Here is a 22,778-nt window from a genome sequence, read left to right on the forward strand (position 1 = left end):
ATATATATATATATAACATGTATATAGTAGTATACTATATATATATTACAGAGAGACAGAGAAACAGAGAGAGAGTACATATACATACATACATATATATATATATGGAGTGTGCGTGTATTTGTTTAAGAAAAGAAGTAGTAGACTAAAAATAGAAACTATAATTTCCTAATTTCTAAATACAGTCATATACCACATCACCACATTTTGGCCAATGAAGGACCACATACGCAATGGTGGTCCCCTAACATTTTAATACTATATTTTCACTGTATCTTTTCTATGTTTAGATGCACAAATACTTTCCACTGTGCTACAATGGCCTATAGTATTCAGCCACATATCATGCTGTACAGATTTGTACCCTAGGAGCAATAGGTCATACCATATAGCCTAGGTGTGTAGTAGGCTATACCATCTAGATTTGTGTAAGGACCCTCCATGATGTTCACACAATCACAAAATTGCCTAGAGATGCATTTCTCAGAATGAATCCCTGTCGTTAAGTGATGCATGACTGTATAAAAAAAACTTGCAAGGCAAACTTGAGGAAACAGGAAAATGGCAAGGAGGAGTATAAGAAAGAATGAAGAACAGAGAGCATTATCATGAGATGAATGATGAAATTCCCTGACTCTAGAGGCTCAGAACTAGAATGACACAGGGAACTCCCTGCTGTTAGGGCTCTTTCCCATCTCTCACCCCTGGGTCTCTTGTGCATCACCTTCATTTCCCACATTTGCAGCAATATATGTCCTCTGTTTTCTGTCTTCCCCTGGAGGAAGATGGCTATAGCACAGGCAGCCCCAAGTGTGTATCCCCTCAAATCTAGAGAACAGCAAAACTAAGTGTAACTTGTTGGTCCCGATTCTCACCACTCAGGGAGTATCTGATTGGCCCAGCATGGTCATATGCCCATCTCTGGAGCAAACAAGTGTGGCTTGAGAGGGTCTTCCATGGCTTCCTATAAAGTAGACCACCTTCTGGGAAAGGGTGAACAATCTACTGGGTATCCACTACCCAAGTACAAACAAAAAGAAAGCGATATTAATATCAGATAGTACAATTCACAACAAAAAAAAGCATTGCAAGGAATATTGGTAAGTGATGTAAACTAGATGAGAATATAAGATTCATGAATCTGTGTACCCTGAATAAAGCATCAAATGTACAAGTCCAAAAAGGTTAACTATTAAAGAGAAATTGAATAAAACCACAGCCATAAAAGAACACCAAACATACCTTATCATTTCTGAGAGATCAAGTAGACAGGCATTAAATAAGAATATAGAATGATTGAAAATTATTATTAAACTTTGGCTTCATAGATTCATATCAAAATGTGTTTCTAGAAATGGAATGCATATTCATTTCAAATGACCAAGAAACAATTACAAAATTTGATCATATCTTAGGCCACAAGGAGAATCTCATTAAAATCTAAAAAGCCGAATAGTACAATGCACAAACTCAAACCACAATGCAGCTAAACTACATACCTAAAAACAAAAGGAAAAACAAAGAAATAAACTGAAGCCACTCTAGAAGGATGTAAAATAGTTTTAATAGACCTAGAGTCAAAGAGGAAATCAAGACTGCAACTAATGAATCATTATTTAGAAAACAATGGGGAGCCATAGCAAAGAGAGCATAAAAACTCTAAAGAGCAAAATATATATATGTAGTTTTATGTTTTTCTCATTAAACAGAAGAAATAAATTAAATGAATTAAGTTCTCAACTCAAAAAAGCAAGTAAAAGGGCAAAGTCAGTAAAACTATGAAAAGTTAGAAGAAAGATTTGAAGATAATAAATTAGATAATAATAAAAAGAATAAAAAGAATAAAAATAATAAAAAGAATATAGATCTGAGAAATCTAAGAGTTGGGTCTTTGAAAAGACTATAATTAGGATAATTATAGCATTTATTGGGCATTCAGCTAATGGCTAGGTACTGTGTTGTATTAGAGTTTTCCAAAGAAACAGAACTAATTTATATGTATATATATATATACACACATATATACATATACATGTATATGTATATGTTTATGTGTGTATATATATACATATATATATATGTATGTGTGTTATATATATAAGTTCTGTTTCTCTGGAGAACCCTAATACATCATAATACCATACACCATAGTGTGTATGTATATACACATATATATAATATGTATCTATACATATACATACGTGTGTGTGTGTGTGTGTGTGTGTATATATATATATATATATATATATATATATATATACAGAGAGAGAGAGAGAGAGAGAGAGAGAGAGATTTATTTTAAAGAATTGGCTCACCCTGGATGTGGTGGCTAATGCCTGTAACTCCAGCACTTTGGGAGGTCAAGGCAGGAAGATCCCTTGAGCCCAAGAGTTCAAGACCAGCCTATCCAATATAATGAGACTTTGTTTCAACAACAACAACAAAAAATTAATTTGCTGAATGTAGCGACATGTGCCTGTAGTCTCAGCTACTCAGGAGACTGAGGTGGGAGGACTGCTTGAGTCCAGGAGTCTGAGGCTGCAGTGAGCTGAGACTGGGCCAGTGCAGCCTGGGCAACAGAGTGAGACCTTGTGTTAAAAAAAAAAAAAAGAAGACAAGAAAAGAATTGAATTGCTCACATAATTATGGAGGCTGAGAAATCACAGGATTTGCTGTCTGCAAGCTGGAGGCCAAAGAAAGCTGGTGGTGTAGTTTGACGGCCTGAAAGCCAGAAAGTCAATGATGTAGATTCCAGTCTGATGGACTGAGAACCAGGAGCACCAAGGGCAGGAGAAGGTCTATGTCCCAGCTCAACTTGTTGGGCAGAGTAAGTTGACCCTTCTTCCATCTTTTGATTCTATTCAGGCCCTCGATACACCAAATGCTGTCCACTCACTCTGGAGAGGGCCATCTGCTTTGCTCATCCACCAATTCAAATGCTAATCTCCTCAGGAAACACCTATATTAGGCACACCCAGAAATACTACTTAATTGATATCTGGGTATCCCATGGCCCAGTCAAGTTGATTCATAAAATTAACTATCACACATGATAAGCACTTTAACACTGGCACATTCAGTTCTCACGGTTGCCTCAAACAGTAGGAAATATAGTTAATCCTATTGCACAGATGGGAAAAGTGAGGCTTTGGGAGTTAAGTGTTTTATCTCAGATCTCTCCACTACCAGAACCCACACTGTTAGTCATAAAACTGCCTCTAGCAGGGCGAATCAAAGAGGAAAGAGATAGCAGCCGCAGACACACAGCACAGTGAAGGAGAGAGACATGCATCACTGTAGAGGAGAATTAAAAACTAGGAGAAAATATTACGCACAATTTGATGGATAGAATAACTTTCACTTATTCTTTATTTATTGCAAGTTTTTGTTGACATAGTCAAGATCACACACTTGGTTGAGTTTTGTATCCTTTCTTTATCTCTTTTTATGTAGAGATAATTTCAAACTGAAAGTTATTAAGAACAGTACAAATAACTTTTCCCCCTTAACAATTTCGAGCAATTTGCCAATAGGATGTCTCCATATCCCCCAATATTTGAGTGTGTATTCTCTTAAAACAAGGACATCTTTCCACAGAATCACAATATAACCATCAGAATCAAGAAAAGAATATGAATATATTACTATCACCTAATCCACTGATCTCATTCAAGTTTTTTCAATTGTCTCAATAATATCCATAAGCAAGCAGATCTAATCCAGTATCAGCTGCTGCATTTTGTTGTCATTTCTCTGCAGTCTCATTCAATCCAGAATGATTCCTCAGTCTTTTCTTGACTCTCTTAACCTTATACTTTTGAAAATTTGGCTTGTTTGATGTCTGCTAATGATCAGATACAAGTTCTCTCACATGCTTCTCAATGCATCCTATCAGGGATCACATAATTTCAACTTGACCTTGACCCCTTAATTAAAGGAATGCCTTCCACTGTCGAGTGACTCTTGTTCCCTCTGTAATCAGTAAGTACTTCGGAGGGAGGTGCTTTGAGATTTATGTAACTATCTCATTCCTCATCCACAGTTTTAACATCCATTGATGTTGCTTGGCTGAGTCACATATTTCAGTGGGGGTTGTCAAATGGTGATTTTCTATCATCCCTTCTATATAGTTGGCATCTTACTCTCAAGGACAGATTGCTCTCTTTTCCCCATTTATATATTCATTTACTTGTCAATATCGGCATGGACCCATGGATTCCTATTATATTCAATGGTTAAAGAAAATCAGTTACTATTCTTATGTATTGTGTCAAGTTATCCCAGATTTGGCTAGCGGGAGTACCTTCAATCTGGTTTCTATGTCCTTTTGACCTGGACTCATCATTCTCTGAGCACTTCTTTACTTTCTGGCACAACACAATGTTCCAGGCTCACTGTGTACTTTTCCTGCCCCATTCCTGGAATCTGCCATTCCTTCAAAAGCCCTGGTTCCTTTTAAGGGATAAAGGGATTTAAAAACAAAGATTCAGGCACTGTATGTGCTCAGTGCTATTAGGGTGCTTCAGTAAACAGAGTTGAGAAAACTGTGTATGTCTATCTATCTATCTATCTATCTATCTATCTATATCATCTATCTGTCTCTATCATCTATCTCTATTATCTATCTATCCATCTATTCATCATCTATCTACCTATCTATCTATCTATCTATCTATCTATCTATCTATCTATTGTAGGAGCTACCAGTGATTTCCACCTCCTGCTATTCAAGTTTTTATATAATACCCTCCCCTTGATTGTAGAATGGTCCTACTGACTCACCTCTGAAAAATGGAATATGATAAGTGATGGGATGTCACTTCTTCAAGTTTAGGTTACAAAAAGATTGACTTCCAACTTGGGCATTCTCTCTTGCTCAAGGGAAACCAGGAGAGTTATCTTCTGGAGAGGCTTACAACCAACAGCCAGTGAGGAAGTGAATCTTTCCAACCACATGAATGAGTATGGAAGCAGATCCTCTGCTAACAGAGCCTTCAGATGAGACTACAACCCTTGATGACAGTTTGATTACAGTCTTGCGAGAGACCTTGAGGCCCCTGGCTATGCTATGCCTAGATTCCTGCTACACAGAAATTATGAGATAACAAATATGTCCTATTGTTTTAAGCCACTAAGATTTGGGATAATTTATTATACAGAAGTAGAAAACTAAATATGCACAAATACATATGTGTATTTCTCTATCTAGTCTATGTATTAAAAAAGTGAGTTCACATCCATAACCCCAATTCCAATTCAACAACACAGGATTAATTCTAGTTTTGTTCCCCTTCCATAGTTGTAACTCCCTTCTCTGACAATGTGAAACTTGGCTGTCATTATTAATAATATCCTTACTTATTGAGTCGGTCTCTTCACCCCACCTTACTTATATGCATTTTTCTCTCACTGTCACCCCTTACCCCATGCAGGCTTCTTCTTCACCCTACTCAGATCCTGACACCCCAACTTAGAGCTGTGGTCACCACCTAGCCTGTATGGACCCCATCTTGTTCAGTCCCACCTAATGGCTTCTGGAAGAATATTTCAAGAAGGGAGAGAAAAAGAGACAAGGAGGCTGAGAGGCAGGTAATATGGAATATCAAAATTGATTTCAGAAAAGATAGAAAGACAATAGAGAAATAAGCTTGAAAGAAATTGGAAAAATAGATACCTACTCACAAAAGGTATTTCAGATCTCAAGCAGTAGATCAATCCTGTGCTAGTAAACTATTCTAAAACCCAGAGAAAGAATTAGTATCTCAAATCATTTTACAAAACCAGCAAAACTCTGGTATTAAAACCAACTAAAGAAACAAAAATTACACATAAATAATAATAAACTGAATTCAGCAATATATTTCAAGATAAATGCATGACCAAATAGATTTAACTCCAAGAATGCAGGGTTAGGTCAATGTTAGGAAATACCTTGACTTTAAGTTATAATTAGAAGGATATATGTGGATATAACAGTTAATATCAAAAGGATTTGTTTTTTTAATTCAGACTCTTTTCCAGATGTAAAAGTTAGGACTTTTTTGGTTGCAAGTAACATAATCCAAGTCAAGATTAAGCAGACACAGACGTCAATAAGTTAAAAAAAAAAAAAAAAAAAAAGACTGAGAGTAGAATAAGCACTGGAAAGGAAAAAGCAAAACTGTTTTCAATCTATCCATTACAGAATAAATATTCTAATCAATGACTTTCCCATCAATCAACAATAACCAGAGTGAAAAAATAATGGGGAAAAATTCCATCTACAAACATCATCTTCATTTAGCTTTTGATTTTAATATTTGTAAATGTTCAAATGTTTCATCTTTTAATTACCCTTTTTATTTTGAGATATCTGTAAATGGACATGTAGTTGTAAGAATATGTACAAAGAGTCTGCATGTACCCTTTACCCAGTTTCACACAAACTTGGATCTTGCAAAACTATAGTCATAATCTTGACATTAGCATTAATCTAATTCACTGATCTTATTAAGATTTTCCCAGTTCTTGTGTTCATGTGTGTGTGTATGTATTTTAACTCTATGGAATGTTGTCACATAAAGAGGTTATTACATTCACCACCAAAGTAAAGATTCAGGACAAGTCCATCATCACAAAAGCCCTTCAAGTGGCGCTTCTATAGCCGTATCTACCTTCCACCTCTACTCCCTATACCCTTTCTCTGACCCCTACCAGCCACTAATCTGTTCTCCATTTCTATAATTTTGTCATTTCAAGAAAATTATATACAAGAAATCATATAGTAGTAACCTTTTAGGATTTGGCATTTTTCACTCACCATACTTCCCTGGCAATTCATCTAAGTTGTTGTGTCAATAGTTGATTCATTTTTATTGCTGAGTGGTATTCCACATATGGAGGTGAAACAACTTTTTTAAGCATTCACCAGTTGAGAACATGTGGATTATTTTCCAATTTGGGGCTATTATCAACAATATGATGTTGAATATTATTTAATGTGCTCATTTGCCATCTGTATATTCTCTTCATGTGAAAAGTCTGTTCATGCCATTTCCTTATTTGCTAATTGGATTCTTTTTTACTGTTGAGTTTTGAGAGTTCTTTGCATACTCTAAATACTAGTCCTTGTCAAACAGAGGTTTGCAAATATTTTCTGCCAGTCTGCAGCTTGTCTATTTCTTCTCTTCTCATGGACTTTTACAGAGAAAAAGCTTTCAATTTTGAAAAGGTCAAATTGATTATTTTATTTATTGTATAGATGTGATTTGAAGTCAAATTTAAGAACTCTTTTCCTAGCCCCAGATCCTAAGATGGTCTTCTATTTTTTTCTAGAAGTTTCATGCTTTTATGTTTTACATTTAGGTCCATGATAAAGCATATGACAAAATCTAACACCCATTCGTGATAAAACTCTCAGCAAATTAAGAATAGAAAGACGTTACCTCAACTTGATGAAAGGCATCTATTGAAAAACCTACAGCTAACCACAGCATTACGTAACGCTTAATGGCAACTGACTGAGTGCTGTCAATCTCAAAATGAATTCTTCCTTGTTCTTTCATCTCTGTACTACAGCTTCCTTTTCAGAGTCCTGGATGGGTGTGCCTGATTGGCTGGCATAGTTTATGCACTGGTACCCTAGCAAGCAGCTTGAGAAAATGTGATTCTGCCCTTTTCAGATTCTATGTGTAAGGCAGTTTCTGTCACCAAGACACCTAACATGGAGGATTCCACAAACAACAAAACGGAGTCCCACTACGACCTTGATTCCCTGTCCTCCACCCTCTCGTTCATCATTTCAACTCTCTTTCCATTCATACTTTCTGGGAGAACTGCTCGTTTGTCTTCCACATAACTATTCCAGTTTTCCACAGTGTCAGTTCTGCTCCTCACACCCTTTGGTGTGGATAGTAAGTCTTTTAGTTTCTTTCTTATCCTTCTTTGAACTTACAATTCCCAGGTACGTTGACCACAAGTATGGCTGCTAACAATTCCTCCTAAAGTTGTGTGCATATGCACCTCCTCCCAAGAGAGGAGACGATTTTGCTTCCCTTTCATCTTGGCTGATCTTGTGACTTGATTTAACCAATAAAATTAGTGAAACTCATGTTTTAGAAGACTTCCAATCCTGGATCTGGCAGTTTCTACTTTCTCACTTGGTGGGTCCAGTTGCCATATAAAGAAACTCAAGTCACATGAGAGAGAGGGGATCCCTCAATTTTCTAGCTACCAGGTGCCAGATGTGCAAGTGAAGCCATCTCAGACATTCCAGCAACAGCCCGGTTCTCAACTGCTACCACCCCCTGGAGAAGGTCATGGGGAGCAGAATTGCCCAGATGACCCTGTCCTACTTCTTTCCCACAGAACTGTGAGCAAACAAAATGCTGTGTTTTAAGCCACTGCATTTTAGGGCTACTCATATACATCACGATAGGTAACTTGACACACTTTCACATCTTAGAAATTCCCTTTCCATCTCATTTTGCCATCTTTTTATTTCATCTTATTACCTCTTGGTCTTTTTCTCCTTGTGGCTTTCTTTAGTTATTCACCACTTTATTTTTTTTTCAACTTAGTGAGGGTTCCAGACGGTTTTCTAAAATGGTCTTCTAGTTACTCTCTGCACTTCTGAGTCATCAGGATGAGGTTTCCTTCTTACGCTTTGCCCTTTGCCTTTTTTTAATAGACCAAGTTGAATGTTCTCCTTTTGTATTCATTTTCAAAATAAAGGAAATACATCAAGACTCTGTTTTAGCGATAGACCAAATATATACATTTTCCTGGGTTCCAGCACAGTCCATTTGTCATCAGTTGAGTTCGCTTCTTGTATCTATAGCAACAGGGCTTTTGAGGGCTCTGTATCCACAGAGATCTCAGCCCAAATACCAGGGGCTGGTTTCTAGACTTTTTTTTTTTTTTTTTTTTAATATGGTGCTGCTGTACTGTGGTGGAGTCTCTTTTTTTTTTTTTTTTTTTCTTTCTATCCCAGCTAGGTAAGCATATGGTGGAATCTTTCTAATCCCACACCTGAAACATCCTGAAACTTTGTGCCTACGATTCCCTGCATTGCTACCAGGTCTGTGTCCTCACCCACAGGCATGGAACTGCGTATGAGAGTCATACACTTCCTCAAATGCAAAACATCCCTTTGGGGTCACCCCCTGTTACCCTGTTGTTTTCCAGCAGCTGCAGTCTCTAAATGAATGTAGAAACATTCATGGAAATGCAAAATAAGCAGCACCCACACAGTAGTGGGTCAGCTTCCCAGTTTTTAAATTAGTTTGGTTTCAGAGTGGCTTCAGGCAACTAGAGCAGGAGTAATGAGGTATTCTGCTCTCTTTCAAGAGGAGCATGAGTATGTCACTTGTTTCTGGTTTTGTGATACAGCTTTATCTGTATCACATTTAGCAAATTCCTCCTATAATCTGACCATATGTTGTACATAATTGACAGCCTTGCTTTCAATTATGTTAAACATTGTCTTGTCTTCCTAAGTTGTCATGAGTTTTTAGAGAAAACGTCCTTGAGGTTACATCAGAGACAGCTAATTGAATGTTCAAATTGATTCATTTTAATTAATTGATTAATTGTAATGGACACTAGGAACCCCGCCTTCATTAAAATCATTAGCAGTCAAGAATGACTATCTGACAGAGGTTCGTATTAGATCTGCTGGAGAAATTGCAGGAGTAGCCACAATTCTAAGAAGATATTATGCAGAAAGAATTTTAATTCTACTTTCTCAAAAGATGCAAACGTCCTGTGGAGAGAAAATTGGGAAGGAAAATGTCTGAGGTGACGGAGAGGTTTGATGGAAAAGCTTCCCTAGCTGGAGTCAAGACACTGAACCAGCAAATTATGGATCATCACAGTGCCAAACTTTAGGCTTGAATTATATCAAGGTAGGGATCTTGAATGCTACAATTGGGATATTGAGGTCAATCAGTACTTAAATTTGAGCCAATAAATTTTCAAACCAAAGGCCCTCCTGATTCTAAGTACAGAGAGAGCAGAAGTAAGAAGTCATTCTAAAATCAGGGTATTAAGTGAAAATCTGCAGATTATATAACGTGACGCAGCCCCAGGTTCTCATCCCCCATTGTTTTGGTTATCTACTCCTACTTAATCACCCCAAAATCCAAGAGCTTAAGACAACAAGCGTTTTATTGCTTACAATTCTGTAGATTGGCTGCACCCAACTAAATACAATCATATGCCACTTAACATTGGGGATAATTCTGAAAAACGTGCCAGGCAATGTTGTTGTGAGAACCATAGGGTGTCCCTTATATAAACCTAGATGGTAGGCCCTGCTACACACCTAGGCTGTATGGTATGGCCTACTGATCCTAGCTACAACCCTGTACAGCATGTCACTGTATTGAACACTTGGCAATTAGAACACAATGATTAAATGTTTGTGTATTTAAACATATCTAAGCACAGAAAAGGTACAGTAAAAATACAGTATAAAAGATTAAAAATGGTCATCTGCATAGGATGAATGGAGCTTGCAAGACTGGAAGTTGCTCTGGATGAGTGAGTGAGTGCTGAGAGAATATGAAGACCTAGGACATTACACTACTGTAGACTTCATAAACACAGTGCATTGAGCTAAACCCTGTAACTTTTATTAGGCTTACTGTAACTTTTTTACTTTATAAAATTTTAAAATTATTTTAACTTTTTGAGTCTTTTATAACACTTAGCTTAAAACACATTGTACAGCTATATACAGCTATACAGAAATATATTTTCTTTACATACTTATAAGATTTTTCTATTTAATTTTCTTTTTTTACTTTCTAAATTTTTCTGTTAAGATGCAGACACATGCCTACACATATTAGCCTAGGCCTACACAGGATCAGGATTATCAACATCACTGTCTTCCACCTCCACATCTTGTCCCACTAGAAGGTCTTCAGGGTCAGTAACATGCATGGAACTGTCATCTCCTATGATAGCAATGCCTTCTTATGAAATACTTCCTAAGAACCTGCTTGACGCTGTTTTACAGTTAAGTTTTTTTTTTTTAAGTAGGTAGGAGTAAACTAAAGTAACAATAAAAAGCACGTTATAGTAAATACATAAACCAGTAACATTGTTGTTTACTATCATTATCAAGTTATTATGTGCTGTACATAATTGTATGTGCTAGACTTTTATATGACCCCAGCATCACCACAAACACATGAATAGTGCATTGTGCTATAGCATTATGATGGCTACATCGTCACTAGGTGACAGGAATTTTTCAGCTCCATTGTAATCTAGTGGGACCACTTTCATATATGCAGTCTGTGATTGACCAAAATGCCATTAATGGGTGCACGACTATAATTCTTCTACATTATGCAATGTTGGCTGGGTGCTACCATCATCTGAGGGATCAACTGGGCTAGAACATCTAAGATGACCAACTCAAATATCTGACGCCTTGGTTGGTGTTGCTTGAAGGCTGGGGTCTACTGGGGTGCTGGGATGGCTAGGCCTCTCTCTCCACATAATCTCAGGGCCACCTACTGTGTGCTTGACCTCTCTACTTGCCCTTTTTAGGAAGGTAGCTAAACCTTTTACATGGTGTTAAAAGGATTTCAAAAGTAGAAGCTTCCATTAAATTAATTCCACTAAATTAAATTAAGGCTTAGAAGATCAGATTCCAAAAGTAGATGCTACCCTGACTTCTTAAGGCTTAGTCTCAGAACAGTCACAGCATCATTTCCACAATATTCTACTAGTAAAGCAGTCATAAAGCCAACCTAGTTTTAAGATAGAAAATAACTACACGATTTGAATGGAGAATTCCAAAAGCTCAGTGACCATCTTTAATGTACCAAATCAAGATAGTTACTGAACACTAGCAGCATCTGTATGGTATAAGTGAGGATAATTTAAAATTTTTTAAATTCTTTTGGTAGAGAAATTAAATTACCTTAAATAATAGACCCATTGGAGGTTCATAACAAGACTCTGAGCTACCTGACGACCTGTCCACAAGCCCTACCTTCTTTCCCAGCTTTTGATTCACTTTTTCATCCTCACTTCTAAGTAGATAATCAAATATTTTCAGGTAGCTGGGAGAAATCTTCTATGTGAAAAACAAAGAATTCCTTTTCTTGGTATCTTTGTTTCTTCTGAGCTCTCTTTTATTTGGATGTTAATAAATGGAATGCTTCAAAAATGTATATAATTCACATTTTTAAGGAGATAAAAGAGAAAACTGCATCAATGAAATAAACAGGGTACTATAAAAACGGAACAACCAGACAACAACGAAGAACCTTTGAAAATTAAACATGAACAAAAAATTAATAGGAGAGTTGGAAGACAAAGTTAAGAAAGTCATTTTTGTTATAAAGTAGAACAAAATGACAAGGATGTAGACAATATAATAGAAGATTCAAAATTTAAGAATAAATTCAGAAGACTCAATTTTCAACATCTAGAAGTTCCAGAGTGAAGAAATAAAATGGTACAAAAGTAACTACTGAAAGAAAGAAGGAAAGGAAGAAAGGAAGAGAGATGAGGAGGAAGGGAAGAAAGAAAGGCAAGGCAAGGCCACAAGAAAACTTCCCAGAATTGAAACACATAGCTCTCCAGATTAAAGCCCAGTTTATTAAGAAACCCACATGAGGATCCATCATCATGATATTTTAGAATACCAGGGGTAAAGAAAACTTTCTAAAAGCTTTTTGAGAGAAAAGATACCCCAAACAAAGAACTGAGAACAAGAATGAAAATGGAGTTTTCAACAGTAACAGTGGAAGCTGGAAATTCTCAGTGTTAACTATTCTCAGCCTACAATTCTCTACCTATATCCCATCTAGTCTGTGGGTAGAATAAAGACATTTTCAGGCACTGAGAGTCTTCTGATATTTCCCTCTGTTGTGCCATTTCTCAGGAAGCTATTGGAGGTTGTGTATTACCAAAGCAAAGGGTAAAACAAGAAAGAGGAAAACATACATTGGATCAAAGAAACATGGAATAAACATAAGAGAGGGTCAAAGGGAATGCCAGGATGTTAGTGAAAGGAAGAAGCAGGATGAGGCTGTGCAGAAGCCATAGAGAAGTGAGTCCAGTTGGAGCAGTAGATCAGAGAGTACAAGAAGACATGATTTCAGAGGGGAGAGAATGGAAGTGGTGAGGTATCGGGTAGGTTCGACTAATCATAAAATTATATTAAAAGGTGCTTTACAAAGTTGTGAAATTAATCAGATGTTAAAAGGAAACTAAACAAATGAAAAACTGAAGCAATCATTAACTCCCGGAAAAACTAAAAGTTGTGCAAGAATGAAAGTGTAATTAGACTATACCAGTTGTGTCAACGGTCAGCAAAATGTATAGCCATAATAATGAAAACTCAGAAAATAATTTTAACTAAGAATTGAGATATAATGATCTTATGAGAATAGATGCAGAAGATTATCTATAAGTGAGCTTACATTTTCATCTATCATGATATAAAGTCAATAATGTCTGAAATTGGTGGACAAAAAGAAAGCAGTATATCCATTTTGGTTACAAGTAAGGCTATAAATACCAAAAGAAGCACTTTAAAAATTTAAAATGTTTCCTTCTGGGAAGTAGGATGGGAGAGAAATGGTAAGTGCAGTCTTGAGGAGTCTTAATAGGGCTCTTTGCTGTAGCATCCAAACCACCTGCTCCTTATCCTACAGCCACTTCCCTTTCCCAGCCAGAGACCCCACGCCCTATTATAACTCTTGCAACCCTTTCCACTCTGTCACAAATCCCTTTCCACATTACCCCCACCACCACTCCAGGCTCAAGACATTGCCCAGACACACTTTACTTTCTGTTGGAACTTGCGATTAAGTCTTTGAGATAAGCATGTTTGTTGTCTGCAAGTCCCAGAAGAAAGTGGAAATGAGGGATTGTAAAAAACTAAGAATCTGGGACCAATAAGATCAGGGGAAAGGTTTTTCAGCCTAAAACCCAGGTGGCAAGTGGACAGCCACATTTATTCGGTTTTGAAAAGGTTGTTAATCTAGTATGGATAGTCATGTTTACTGGTTCATACTCCTTCCCAAATCTGTCCTTCAGGTCTCACCTCCAGCATGAAATCTTCTTAATCTCCCAACTTGCAGGGTCATCTCCTTTTCAGGGCAGCAGTACCCTCAGATGTGTCTAACCCCCAGCCCATCAAATCGCTGGGTGTTTCTTCAGACAGCTTTGGGAGAGAAAGCGCAAGGCTCTGCCTTTCTATTTACTCAGACTGTAACAGTGAGCCATGAGGGCATTTAAAGACCCCCAGCAGGGGCTGAATTTGTTGAATTGCTTGACTCACCTCTCAGCAAATGCCTCCCCCCGTCCTTCTCTTCCCAGCTGAACCATGAGCTGCTGCCTGCCTCTTTATATCTGTGTTCACAGCTTAGAGTACAGTAGGGCCACTTAGTTGGTGCCAATAAATGCTTATTGAACGAAACAATGAATTTAATGACTTGTATATTTTACTGATAGTTCTTGCCCTCATTAGGTGATGCTAGCATAGCAAAGCTTAGTTAAATTACACAAAGGGAGTGGTTCTTAGTGTGCGATCCCTGGACCAGCAGCATCAGTATCACCTAGAAACTTGTTAGAAATGCCAAGTCTCAGATTGCACCTGAGACCTGCTGAATCAGAAACATTGAGGGTGGGGCCCTCCAGGCAATTCTGATGCACACTCAAGTCTGAGAATCACTGCACTATTTCCTCTCACACCCATGGCTATATCTTGCCATGCATTTTCTCACACACAGGTATTAGTGAGTGAGGTAAAGTAACCACTGCAAAAATTAAGACTAGCTCATAGGGGCCCTCACTGACTGATGGCAGGACTTTAGGCAGATAATTTGCTCTAAAGAAATGTGATCTGATATTTTTAAGTCCTGTTAAGTTATTATTTCCTCTGGCATTCTGGCAGGAACTATGGCCTTCAGCCATGCTTAAAGGTATCCAGGTTGGACAAGAGGAAGATTGCTAAACCTGAGTAACCAAGGGAGGGCCTAGAATCTCACCATTGAAATGCAAGGGAGTGGACAAGACGATTCATGGTGCCACACACCAGACCTAAAGAGCAAGTGTCAGATTCCTGTTCAGATCCCACCCTGCCTGCTGAGCACCTCTCCTGTCCTGGCAGCCGCTGCTCTTCCCCCACCACCCTTCCCTCGGTCTCCATCCGAGAGCCAGCAGCCAGCTCCAGCAGCAGATTTATGGCTTACCACCATGAATAATGCAGCAGCCTAGCTCTCAAGGAAGAAGCTTCTGGGCAGCCCATAAATCACTACTGACACTGTGCCAGGCTGCTTAATCAGCTGTCCCCAGGGCACCTCAACAGAGGGAAAGAGGGCATCCTGGCCGCATTCAATACCCCATTAATAAGGCCCAATGCTACAGCAGCTGACCCCTCCCTGCAAGCCTCACAGCCCTCACATCATGGCCCTGCAGGGGAGAATCCCCCAAGAAAGAACAGCAGAAGGACATAGAGGAGAGAGGAGACACAGCCCTTGATCAAGAAGCCCCAGCACACACATACATGCATGAGTACTTCTGCTCTAGAGCTCAGTGCCACAGTATGAGGCTATACATGTCTTGCATCATTGCATAAGGGCCCCAGCAGCCCAGTTAGCACCCAGTGAGCTTTGCGCTAGCTCAGGCCTATATGCCCAGCCAGAGGGCGTATCTATTTCTGATTTGCTCAAAGCCATGATCTTTGTCCACAGTTGCAGTGATGAGCGTACTCTTTCCTAGCTCAGGGCACTGGTCCTGCCTCCTCCTAGAACCCCAGTCTCCCCAGCTGCTTTTCCTTCTCCTGGCCTGTAGGCTAAGGCCCTGCCTCCCATGCCCCATCATCTCTAGGCACTGACTATGGGACAGGATTTTTCAGTGTCATTTGCCCCAGACTCACCACCACCTATAAACTACTAGGAATGGGATGCCCAGAGCTGACACTGCCAGATTGCTGCAGTCTGCAGATGAGCACAGCCGTGGACATGACGTTCCGAGACAGCCTGCAGCAGGGTCATTCTGAGTTCCCTGATAGGCAGGTCAGGGAAGCCCCTTGCTGTGAGTAACCAGACAATGGATGACCCCTAACTAATAGCAGACTATTCAAATTCTCTCCAATATATTTGCCTTCCAGGTGGTGTACATTTCCCATCAAGACCCCTCAGGCAAATTTTAACCAAAATCTAGCAGAAAGATCTTCTCAGATTGAGATAATTCTCAACCCACTAAAATCTGATTCATGAATCTACTAACGATTCTTATTCTTCATTGGAAAGGAGGATATTACTCATAATAAAAGAGTACGTTTGGGATGGGGGTGGGGGATATGCACAGGGGAGCGGACATCTGAAAATAGAGTTAAGAATTCTAGAAATTCATGAAGTTCCCGAACCATGTCTCCTATCACATGACCCACATGGAAAATTGGACCAAAGCAGAGAGACACAGATTCCCCAGGGAGGCGGGAAGGCTGGAAAGCAGAGGGCCGAGCATCCCTGGGAATGGCGATTCCCTTGGACGTGCGGTTTCATGAATGAGCCAGGTTGCCTGCTCTGGGAAGAGCCTCTGAGGCCCTGGAGGTCACAGGGGCAGCCCACCCTAACCACAGCAGGCCATTTCCTGCCTTGGCCACCCTCCCTCCCCCAGCCACTGCTAACTCCAAGCATTACATGACTCAGCACCTAGAACCACTGACCAGAGTTTATCAGCACCCCTGGGAAGGCCTGGGTACCCAGAAGTCCCCAAATTCACTAATACCAACTGGCTGCCTGTGAAATGATGCCTTTGTCCTATTTGAGAAAATGCAGTCCTGCCCTCAGTGGGCGCCTGTCCTCTGGCCACACTTTGGCCACCACGGCTGGGCACTCAACAGATATTCATCACATAACCACAGCAGCCAAGACTCCATGGGAGAGCCATACCTACAGTCTTTGTCTAGCTGTTATTCTGACCATCATTTAGTCATTTAACAAATGCAGCTGAAGCCTGTTCCGCACAAGTCACTGGTAGCATATGGTATGCAAAGATAAATAACAATGGCTGCCCCTCAGAGAGCATTGCTGGGTCCCTGGCATGTTATATGTGTTAATCCTTGTAAGCTTGACAGCCACCATGTAAAACAGGTGTTATTTTATTATTTATATCATCTTTATTTTACTGGAAACCGAGGCATAGAGAGGTTAAGTAATTTGCCCAAGACCACATAGCAAAATAACGGAACAGGTTTTGAACCCATACCACCTAATTTGAGTTCAAGCTCTGAGCAGCAGCCTATCTTACTTCTCCAGAAACAGGTCTATCTCAAGAGATCACCCTCGAGAGAGTCAGACAAGGAACCAAAGAATTAGTATACTGAGCACCCTGAGCCAAAAATACTAACTCTGCGGGGCCCTGGTGCCTGACATGGGGGTCAACACAGGATTGCCAGGGGCACCAGGCCCTTCCCCAGTAGGCAGCAGTCTGTGAAAAATATCAGAGGCATAGAGCTTGGCAGGAAGTGGCAGACTCTCCATGGCTGTAGTCTAAAACAGGTGAGCCATGAGACTGGAGAGGAAGGCTGAGGCCAGAGTCGAAGCCCTCAGCACCAGGCAGGGATCTGTGGGCTCTGTCTTGTGGGCAACGGTAAGCCACTGACCGTTTCAAGCAGGGCAGTAACATAATGCCCCCATCCAAAGAGAGGCCCTGGCATGGGGGGTCTGGGGCATCTGTGGCTGGCTGTGGCTAAGGACCTAGTGGTCACTTCTCTGGGGCCTGGCCTGGCCTCTGCTTGCCCTGGGCCCAGGGTGGGGTTGGGGGAGCCGGCTGGCTGTCTCCAGATGATTAAGGAGCTGGCAACAGCTCCATGGTCCAGGAAGGCTCCAGCCAACAAAGCACAGTCTTCCCTCTTTTCCTTTTGGCACCATGCGGGCCTATTGATGTTTATCAGCCCATGTTTATTATTCTTAACGCTGTTCAGGATGTTCCTCCTGGCTGGGGAGAGTGAGGCAGGCCAGGGGGAGAGTGTGGGGCCAGGACCTTGGCCTCACTGCCACCCAGGGTGTGTGTCAGAGTTGGAAGGCTCACAGCTCAGTCAGCTCAGCAGCCTCATCGACAGATAAAGAAGTTGAGGCCACAGAAGGGGAGTGATTTACCCAAGATCATAAGCAAATAAGGTGCAGGGGATTCTCTGCAAAGAGAATTTAAGAGCATGAACTCAGCTTTCTCAGTTACTACAGCCCCTGAGCAGTGCCTGGTGTTTGGTTGAACACTGATGGGGTGCCTGTTACTTATGTGGGCTCCGGAAGACCATGTAGGAGTTACTCAGGGTGTGAACGCTGAGATGGGGGTAGGAAGTTGGTAGAAAGGGCAGAAAAAACAGCTTGGGCAAGAACTAGGAATATGCAGATCCTTCCAGAATTGGATATGTCTAAAAACCAGGGTGAAGATGGGCCGAGGCGGAAAACATGGCTGGAAAAAACAGTAACACCGACTTTTTTCCAAACTGGAGAACTCCCTGAGAGGCTCGCTGCACATGCCAGACTGCCTTTATTCCTTGAGCATTATCTATACTCCAGCTCACGGCTGCTGCCTCAAATCCCACTTTTAGAACTGTATTTCTCAAACACTCATTCCCCTACGAATGTAATCCACCCTGACTAGGATAGGAGAAAAGATGGACACGTGGTTGTACCTGGGAGAATGTGTCTCTCTCAAGAGAATGTGTTTGATGGGTATTTTAGTTCATTTGTGCTGCTAAAACAGAATGCACAGATGAACTAAGACTGGAATATTTATAAAGAACAGAAATGTAGTCCTCACAGTTCTGAAGCCTGCACAGTCCGAGATCAGGTGTCTGCATCTTGGTGAGACCCTCTTGCTATGTCCTCACATGGCACAAGGCAGTAGAAGTGTACCCACATGCTCTTCATATAGCAGCATGAATCCATTGTTAAGAGTGGTGCCCTCATGACCTAAACGACTCCCATTTGGTCCCACCTCTTAATACTGTTACAATGGCAACCGAATTCCAACACAAGTTTTGAGAGGGGAATAAACATTCAAGTCCATTCAAACAATGGGCAGTGGCAGCAGCTTAGGCCAAGAGCTGACTCAAGAGGGTCATAGTAGGGACGTAATGTCCCTCTGGAACCTACGACTGAAGACTCCATGCCAAGGGCTCCAGCCCAAGACATCAGCCTGAATAACCCCTCTGGGTTGAATCTAAGCCTCCCTTTCCCTGCACCCACCAGAAGTCTATAGAAGATGAGGCCTGCTGGGCGCGGTGGCTCACGCCTGTAATCCCAGCACTTTGGGAGGCCGAGGTGGGTGGATCACGAGGTCAGGAGATCGAGACCGTCCTGGTCAACATGGTGAAACCCCGTCTCTACTAAAAATACAAAAGTTAGCTGGGCATGGTGGCGCGTGCCTGTAATCCCAGCTACTCAGGAGGCTGAGGCAGGAGAACTGCCTGAACCCAGGAGGCGGAGGTTGCGGTGAGCCGAGATCGCGCCATTGCACTCCAGCCTGGGTAACGAGAGCGAAACTCCATCTCAATAAATAAATAAATAAATAAATAAATAAATAAATAAATAAATAAAAAGAAGATGAGGCCTTCCACTCCCTGAGCTAAATATGGTGACACTTTAGCCCCAGCGTTAATCGGGGTCCCAGGACTAGGGGGACATTCTTCCAGCTCTGTCCCTCCTCTTCTCCCAGTCCACCTTTTCCCAGGTTCCCAGCAAACCCTCCCAGAGTCTCCCCCAGGAAGTCCTCCCAAAGGGGACTCACTTGATTCCGAAAACTTAAGTGGTGAAGACTCAAGAATCAAGCACAGAGTTTGTCTCATATTTATTCAAACTTGTTTCTCTTCTGTTTATGGCCTACGGCTGGGTGTGCTCTCTCTCCCTCATCAGTGAACACACTTAGCCCCACTGAGATGGATGAGCCAGTAGTAATTCTACACTGGGTCCTTCTCCACCTTTTCTGAGCCTGTGAGAAGTTGGAACAGGATCAGCGAGGCACCTGGATGACCTTCTGTCTTGAATCAGTCCCAAGAAGTTGATTCTAAACCCTGGGATTCTAAGACCCAAACCTGTTATCACCAAGGCTGAGGCCTCTTTGTCCCCCAAGTAGACTCTAAGCCCCACATACTAGATGGGAGGCAGAGAACTACCTGCAAAAACAAACAATAAGCAGAACTGGTAAACAGTGAGGCTGGCGATACATGGAGAGAGAGTTTAGGAGGCCGTAGACAGCACTGACTGAATGAGAGGGAGCTTGAGCTCAGGGCTCTTGGACATCAGGAAGAGGGGCAGTGGCAAGAGGAGACAGCTGAGGCAACTGCCGAGCATGGAGGGCTCACTAGTGAGCATGGACTGGGCGTCCAGGCCTGGGGTTCCCGGGCTGCCTCTCACCAACACAGGGGACTACAGATTGAGCCCTTGCCTCCAAGGACCTCATAGTACAGTGAAGACATTGGTCCAAAGTACTCCTGTGAGGCTTCTCAGGTCTGAGTGTCGGCAATTCCATTTTGCTTCAGTGCTCATGCTCTGTGATTGCAGTGCTGGGGAAATGCATTTCCAGCATCAATATCTCAGAAACAGCACCCTGGAAACTCACATTAATAAAGGTTCCTGACCTTCCTGCAGTGTCTGAAATGCCCAGCATAGATCAGGGTAGAAGAGTGGAGTTTCCCTAATAGCTTAGGTAGCAAAGATCAAACAACTGACCCACACATGGAGCTTCCATTAGTCATCAGTGTGTAAGGCCAGTCATTAGTTAAGGCCAGAAGAAGGCAATGAAAATAGGGCACAGTTCAGAGCAGAGAAGCTGATGCAGCACACATTCCTGTCTGTGCCAAAAGCTGTCATGCAGGCAGGATTGATTCATCACTTCATTCATCTCTTCAGCCATTCATCATTCACTCCTTGAGCTCTCCCCAGCTGTCACTTGCAGGCCAGGTTCTGTGCAGCCAGGAAGGATTAGATGAGTAAGATGGTCCCTGCCTGAAGGAGTACATGGCCAGGCTGGGGACACGGATGAGTAAGAGCAGTTAGGGGCCACCAAGGCTTCAGGAGGCTAAGGGAAGTGTCTGTGTGGGTGGGGACCCTGAGGAAGGAGCTAGCCGAAGGAGGGGCCAGCCCCTGGCCTTGGGAAGTGAACAAGAGAGAAGGTACAGCACCACCAGGCCTGCATTTGGGGTCTGAAGGGAGTGGACTTTTCGCCAGATCGGGGAAGGCCACAGAAGGGTCAGGAGTGCAATGTGCTCAGACCTATGAAGGACATCAGTGTCCCAAGCCAGGGCAGAGTTGGCAGGTGTAGGGACTAAGGAAGAGAAGTTGGGGAGAGCATACAAAGGTCACTGCTGCAGGCAGTGTGGGTGATGTGGGGTATCAACCTAGACACACGTTTTTCTGGTCTCAACAACTAGGGATGTGGTATTGACCACAAAGGAGTGGGTTTAGAGGGGAATGATGAGCTCAGCATTCTCAGAATCACACATGGTTGTGTTTTCTTCAAGCACAAAGATTTTATCAACAGTTCACACATGATTTATTGTTCCATCTATCTGCATCTATTATCCTTTAGATTCTGAGTCCTATATAATCAGAGACAGAGATGAGCACAGAGACAAAGGGAACGACCCAGAGGGAGAGACCAGCAGAGCCAAATCTCCTCTTTCCTTCTGCCCCAGATCATACCGCACACAGCCGTGAGCTTGTCCCGTGGGCTTGCACAACCTGAGGCTACTCCTCCATCTCATTCTGACAGCGGTCCTGGACGGTTTGTGAAATGGAGGCCTCAGGACGGGCCGTAACTTATCAGAGGTCATACTTCCTAGGCACTAAACGTTTCTTGATGTGCATAGCAGCAGGGCCACCGAGACAGGCAGCTCTGCCTCCCCTGGTTGCCATCAAAAGTAGGGATAGGGGACAGCATAGTGGCCCCCAGGGCCTGGGAAACAGCAAGACTCCTCCTAGCCCATGGAACTGGGTGGCCGGGAGATGCTCTGGTGGATATATCAGGGGTCTCCTCTCCACGTGAAACGTTGAGAATATGAAAAAAATGTCAGGTCTGAATTCCTGTGGAAGTGCCTCCTGACCTTCTCTAATGTGGTGTGGTTTGAGTTTTCCGGAAACCAAGCCCCCGACTAATGGTTCCACTCTCTTTTCTAATAAATACGTGGCCCTGGGCCCGGCTCCCTTCTCTGCTTTGTCATGAGGGACCCGTTATTTATGACTTGGGGATGAGTCACAGGCCTTGGCAAGGAGCTCACGGCTCTGGGCCCAGTGTATTTTTCCACTCAGTAGCAAGCGAAGGAGGACGCTTGTAAATTCTCCTGTCGAAACGACTCTGTAGGTGTCTTCACGGGGATGCTCCTCCTGGCTTGGCCATAAATCTATTCCCTGTTGGATATTCCTGGTGGTCTTTGGTTGCTGCCCAGGAAAGTGGGTGGGGGCTCTTATGGACTCTGGACTCAGCTCCCACCCCACCTCCCAGGCCACACAAACAACCGCCATATCTTCTTTGGGGATTTTTCCAAGATACCTTGGGGCACAGTGAGTTGAGGAGATGAAGGGGTTCGGTCAGTGAGTCCTAGAGAAGAAAGAGGGTGAAACATGAGAGGGAAAAGGCAGCAGGATATAGGGGCTTCTAGGACTCCCAATGACCCACAGAGCCCAGTCTGCATTCCCCAACTGGGCACTCCTGACTCTTTGTGTTAGCGCCAATGCTTACGTAGCCCAGGACTGTCCTAGACAACCTGTTTACTCCCCGCCTCCCTGCTTCGCTCCAGATCTTCTTCATGCCTA

At 42.0% G+C, this 22,778-nt stretch overlaps 1 long non-coding RNA gene across 1 annotated transcript in view; it reads right to left on the reverse strand.

Annotated features, from left to right (window-relative positions):
• The window catches only part of LOC141580784 (uncharacterized), a 238,736-nt gene that overhangs the window by 191,927 nt on the left and 24,031 nt on the right, over positions 1-22,778 (reverse strand). The window lies entirely within an intron of this gene.

Source organism: Saimiri boliviensis, chromosome 1 (genome assembly GCF_048565385.1).
Source record: "Saimiri boliviensis isolate mSaiBol1 chromosome 1, mSaiBol1.pri, whole genome shotgun sequence".
In the NCBI taxonomy this organism is placed as follows: domain Eukaryota; kingdom Metazoa; phylum Chordata; class Mammalia; order Primates; family Cebidae; genus Saimiri; species Saimiri boliviensis.